At 44.6% G+C, this 6000-nt stretch overlaps 1 protein-coding gene across 3 annotated transcripts in view; it reads left to right on the top strand.

Moving 5' to 3' along the window:
• The first annotated feature begins 670 nt into the window (after nucleotides 1–670).
• DDX41 (DEAD-box helicase 41) overlaps nucleotides 671–6000 on the top strand; it is a 227967-nt gene continuing 222637 nt past the window's right edge. Inside the window, exon 1 of one of the 3 annotated variants that reach the window (XM_078652765.1) lies at nucleotides 671–777. The gene's annotated coding sequence lies outside the window, so the exon portion shown is untranslated. Of the gene's footprint in view, nucleotides 782–6000 lie in introns of all 3 variants that reach the window. The other 2 variants (XM_078652768.1, XM_078652767.1) reach the window with 2 other exon arrangements.

The raw sequence follows: 6000 nt of genomic DNA, 5'->3' as shown, positions 1-6000 counted from the left end.
TACAATATTCACATAAATAAATGTGTTTAGCCTTCTTTGATTAACAACTTTTCAGTAGATCGAAAACTGTTCCATTTGGTCGAGAATCTTGAATACACGCAGGTGCACTTGGAACCAACATGGGACCTACAATATCCGGGCAGTAATTTATTTTTCCTTACGGCGAAGAACTTGCTGTAAAACACATTTTTTAGGCTTTTTGCAATTTTCCACAACTTACACAGGCACGCACTACGTCACACATACACAAAAATACACATGCTCAAACACAAAAGGTGCATATTAAACAAGCAGGCAGGCTGATACAGACAAACATCAAACACACATAATACACACACATTGTAACGCAGGTATTCATTATAACACGTACGAAGCACACACATGCAGGGAGCTGCGTCTGAATTTGCCCCCTTAATGAAAACTCGTGCTTTCCGAAAAATGAGGAAGCTGGTCTGGGACGGAAATTGAGCAGCTGGGACCTAGAGCTGAGGATCGATGCTGCTCTTTTTTAACAGCTGCAGCACTTACCTGAGTATACGCTGGAATCGACGAAGGAAGTGGAGTTGGAAAAATAAAGAGACCGATGCCAATCCATCTGTCCCTTTAATGGCCATTGCACTCACGGCAGTCTTCGTTCTTGCCGCAGAACAATGACGTCACTTCCGGCGCCCCCGGATGTGCGTAGGCTTTTGATAGAGGAAGAAAAGGTGAGAGAGCTGCTCTGCATTGAGGATCTGCGGTTCGAGTCCCAGCCAGCCGGCAGACTGATGGTTTACAGTAGGTGATTTTGGCATTGTGTTCGAGGCAACTGCTTTTTAAAAATATATTTTAGTATTGTGATGGAGTGAATTCGGCAGTCACCATGACGACAACGCTTGTTTTCCTTTGCAAGACCTATTCCTCGGGCCATGAGCAGGTCTGTCCGCAGTTGTTTAAAGAATCTAACAATCGGATTCCACTAAACTATGTGTTTATGGAAATACTCTATGAAGGAAGTGCAGCCTGGGGGTACAGAAAGGATCATATCACAGCAGCCCCTCCCGGCATTCCGCATTCATAAAAAGTTTGGGGGTTTGTAGGGCTTTTGGATTTTAGGGCGTACATGGTCATTTTAGGGTTGAGGGTGGGTTTGTGTTTTGGGGGGCCAGGTGTAATTTAAGGGTTTAGAGCATGTTTAGGTTTGGGGTGCGAGGGTTGATTTTAGGGTTTAGGGTGTGTTTGGGTTTTAGGGTACAAGGGTTAATATTAGGGTTTAGGGTGTGTTTGTGTTTGGTGTGCAAGGGTTAATTTGGGGGTTCAGGGTGTGTTTGGGTTTTGGGGTGCCAGGGTTAATTTTAGGGTTTAGGGTGTGTTTGGGTTTGGGGTGCAAGGGTTAATTTGGGGGTTCAGGGTGTGTTTGGGTTTTGGGGTGCCAGGGTTAATTTTAGGGTTTAGGGTGTGTTTGGGTTTGTGGTGCAAGGGTTAATTTGGGGGTTCAGGGTGTGTTTGGGTTTTGGGGTGCCAGGGTTAATTTTAGGGTTTAGGGTGTGTTTGGGTTTTGGGGTGCAAGGGTTAATATTGGGGTTCAGGGTGTGTTTGGGTTTTGGGATGCAAGGGTTAATTTGGGGGTTCAGGGTGTGTTTGGGTTTTGGGGTGCTAGGGTTAATTTTAGCGTTTAGGGTGTGTTTGGGTTTGGGATGCAAGGGTTAATTTGGGGGTTCAGGGTGTGTTTGGCTTTTGGGGTGTCAGGGTTAATTTTAGGGTTTAGGGTGTGTTTGGGTTTTGGGGTGACCGGATTAATTTTAGGGTTTAGGGTGTGTTTGGGTTTTGGGGTGCAAGGGTTAATTTGGGGGTTCAGGGTGTGTTTGGGTTTTGGGGTGCCAGGGTTAATATTGGGGTTCAGGGTGTGTTTGGGTTTTGGGGTGAAAGGGTTAATATTGGGGTTCAGGGTGTATTTGAGTTTTGGGGTGCAAGGGTTAATTTGGGGGTTCAGGGTGTGTTTGGGTTGTGGGGCTCCCAGCTGCAGGAGGTCAGACGTTTATCTGCAATTCATTGTGCAATCATCCAACAGTTTGCATTTTTCTGGAAAACTGAAACCAAAGTGGTGGACGTGCTCTTTAAATAGACAAACAATTCTTGTTAACCCCTTCGACGCTGATGTCGAGCTGGGCTCCTCATGAGGTAGCCTCCTGCTACGCTGATGACGAGCCCAGCTCGTCACGTAAAGTGCGCTTTGAAAAATCTCAGCGTACGAGCGGAATTCCGCCCGCACGCATGCGGTTAAAATCACCAGACGCAAAAACATCTTATTGAAAACACAATAGTACCTTTGAAGTATTCAGATGCTTATTTTCAAATCACCCCAAAGTCATCAGGAACAATGTCATCTTGTAAAGTTATCGGAGAGTCATTTACAAGTCATCCTCAGATCATCAGGAATAATGACACCTTCTGAAGTCAGCAGATACTAATTTTCACGTCCTCCTTAAATCATCATGAATAATGACACCTACTATAGTCATCAGGTACTCCTTTTCAAGTCATCCTTTAATCATCACCAATAATGACACCTACTAGAGTCATCAGATACTCATTTTCAAATCCTCAAATCCTCAGGCTGAGCTTCTGCAGCTTGCTGATGACTTCAAGAGCTTGATGATGTCTGATGACGTGTAAATGACTTCTAAGGTAGTTGGATGATCATCCAATGACTCTGGGATGGCTTCTAAAGTAAACCTGTTTGACCTGGGTCTCCCATGAAAAAACATGTTTCAGGAAACCCAGCATTTCCTTGGTTATTGGATTTGATGCACATTTCATTTCTATTCACTTACTGTAATAATTCAACCATTGATGTGGCCTGCCACTTGTCAAGGGCATGTTAATCATCTTCCTTAAAATAACAATACTTCCTTTCTTCCAAGGGCCATCTAGCAATTTGGCTGCCGTCAGTGGTGTGAAAGCGTTTTTAATAATTAGAACATAACGCTTAATTTAGATATGTTTAAGTTAGCCTGCCAATGGCTCAAATAGCAGACACCCCAGGGTATCGCGGCATGGATTCGCAAATTTAGCGGCACAAATATGGAAATTTAGCGGCATTTTAGCGGCACTTTATTTTACTCATAAGCATTCATTTTCAGCCTTAAATCAATGGAAACTGTTTTAGCAGAGTATTCCACTTTGATTAGGCAATATGGAATAGAGGAAGCAGCCCACAGGTGAAGGCTATTATCCCTTGGAATTGCAATTCTTCATCTGCCAGTTGGGCTAAACAGAAGTGTGAGGTCTAAAATTTTGTGTCACATTTTGTGATGTCAATTCCTGTGAGGTCATGGGTCTTGATGCCACTTCCTGTGATGAGACGTGCCATGTCGCGCTCAATGATGTCACTCAATGTGATGTCACACGCTATGCTGCCTAACTTGGTTAGACCCCCCACTTCTGTTTTTTAGGACCTGTGCCCTCCTAAGAAGTGAAATAAAGACAAAACAAGACAACAGGCCTCCTCCATCCGTGTACCCAGAATCGGGGAGAACATCCCTGTCTCCATCAGGGCCACCCAAGCGCGGATGCAATGCAGGGATTGAGTGACAGGCACTCACCCACACCTGACCCCCCCCCGCCCCCCCCTGCATCTCTAGTTTCTGCCCCCAAAGCTCTCCTGCCTCTGAAGTCATGGCTCCTGCCTGGGATCCGAGGGGCAGGCGCAGAGTACAAATGATGCGGAAATGAGTTCTGTTCCTAGGGAGGGCCGTGCTGATTTATTTTCTGAGCACTGCTCAGGTAATCCACTGCGCTGCGGTCATGGAACTGGGCCGGGGCCTAACGAACCAGGATTTTACTTTTAATTCCGGCCCGGTCGTGACGCTAGTCCACTTAGCTACCAAGGTTTCTGTTGTACAGTGCTTGGCTTCTTTCCCTGGCCAGCACTCTAGAACCCTTCATAAGTTCTGTGTTCTGGAGCGCTCCTTCGCCCTGTTGGCAGTTGGAGCTCGGGTTGGACTGGGGACTGACCTACCTACATCTGTGCTGCAATAAAGCTCAAGCTTTACTTACCTCATTGTGGAGCCTTCTTCATTTACAACACTTGGCGACTTGGACTTGTGGAGTGTCCAACCCCTTCTTCTCCACGTATTGCTGCAGCTGCAAGAAACTCCTACAGAGCGGTAGACTCAGAATCCCCTCAAGAACCCCGTGTGCACAGCGAGGAACGAGGACGCAGACGGCTGCTTGGAAAGAAAAAACTTGATTTATTCAGGAATCTTGCCTTCGGAGGACTTCTGGTTCACTAAGCCACGTCACCGCAACTGACTATTATCACGGTGAGTCGCTTAGCAACACGCGTCAGCAACACTACACCATACAAGCGTCACCAGAAGACTAACGCTTAGCAACGAGCGTTAGCAACGCAACACGCGCCAGCAGCGGCAGCGTCATAGAAGCGCAAATCCTGACAGTGTCTGCGCAGGCTCTAACGACATAACGCAGACAACGGAAGTTACTGCTTGACAACCGGAAGCTGCGTCATTGAAACGCAAGCTAAAGCATCACTGGAACGCATCGCTACAGCGAACCTGCGTCTTTGAAAATATATCTCGTTCAGAAGCGGAAAACTTTAGCGCACATACCCTCGCTATAGTAACCATTGCAAACGTCTTACACACGACGTTTTCGGACATTTTGCCTTGATTTAGATATTTTGGTTCTCCACAGATACGCTCCTGTTTGAGCGCTAAGCATCTACTTGTTGCTGATATTGGCTCTTCACCCCAGTTCTCCTTCATCATAAACGTAAGCCTATATTATAAAAAAATTTTTTCTGGTTAAATTTGGAGTGTTTACGAGTTTACTATTTGTGCAGTCAGTGAACATGGCCCAAGCTATCAATGTCGCCCTACCTCCTCAATTCTTATCAGAGCCTGGCATACCTCAGATAGCTTGGGAAGACTGGATAGTAATGTTTTATAATTACATTGAAGCTCTAGACGGCGAAGATTATTCACCCAAACGGAAAAAAGCATTACTCATGACCACATTGGGTAAAGAAGGGCAACGTTTATTTAGGTATTTGCCTCAAGTACTACCTGTAGGCTCACAAGCTGACTTTGACGAATTTAAGGAAGCAATAGCAAGGTTGGAGACCCGTTTTGGCAAGGAGGAAAACCTTATTCTCCAAAGATTTAAATTTTATAAAAATAAACAATTGCCTGAGGAGAGCATTGATGAATTCGTAGCGAGATTGCGAGAGTTATCTATCAAATGTAACTTTGGCCAGATGGCTGACGAACTAATCAGAGACCAGCTAGTCGTTCAAGCCAATAATAGAAAAGTACAAGAACGTTTATGGGCGGCAAAGAATCCAAGTTTAAAAGATGCCATAGAGCTTGCTAAGATTGTAGAAGAAAGCGAAAAGTGTATGAAGGAACTGCAGAAAAGTAGTTTGGAGACCAAAGTAGCAGAAATTTCTCATAAGAGTATACATAGCGAAAATAGTGACGACGAAGCTACTGCCATCGCAATTGTTAGAAAGAAGGGTTATGTCCTTCAGAAAAAGAACACACAACAATCTTACTATACCAAGAATAATCAAAAGATTTGTTCGAGGTGTGGTAGTTTTTCCCATCCCTCTGATGGTAAATTTTGCTTTGCAAATAACAAGGAATGTCTAAAGTGTGGTAAGACTGGACATTTCGCAAAAATGTGTAGGAACAAGAACAATTCAAGAGTTACAGTTGTGAACGAAAGTGATGAATTGAGACGTGATGTCAACAAAACCCTAGTCCTGACTGACACAGTGTGTGCGTGTGATAACCAGAGAAGTAATCCATATAAAGATGAATTTGGTATTGATGGAAAAGTGATTACACTCATGGTAGATACAGGTTCAAAATGGACTATAATTCCCAATTCCCTGATGAAAAGTGTGTGGGGCGAAAGAGTGTTGAAAAAGTGTGACATTTTCCCATCTGGATACCAGGGGGAGAAAATCGATATACTGGGTTTTTTCGAAGCTGAAAT

Source organism: Lissotriton helveticus, chromosome 7, assembly GCF_964261635.1.
Source record: "Lissotriton helveticus chromosome 7, aLisHel1.1, whole genome shotgun sequence".
NCBI lineage: Eukaryota > Metazoa > Chordata > Amphibia > Caudata > Salamandridae > Lissotriton > Lissotriton helveticus.
The sequence above is the reverse complement of the archived record's forward strand: the minus strand, read 5'-3'. Positions and strand labels throughout refer to the sequence as shown.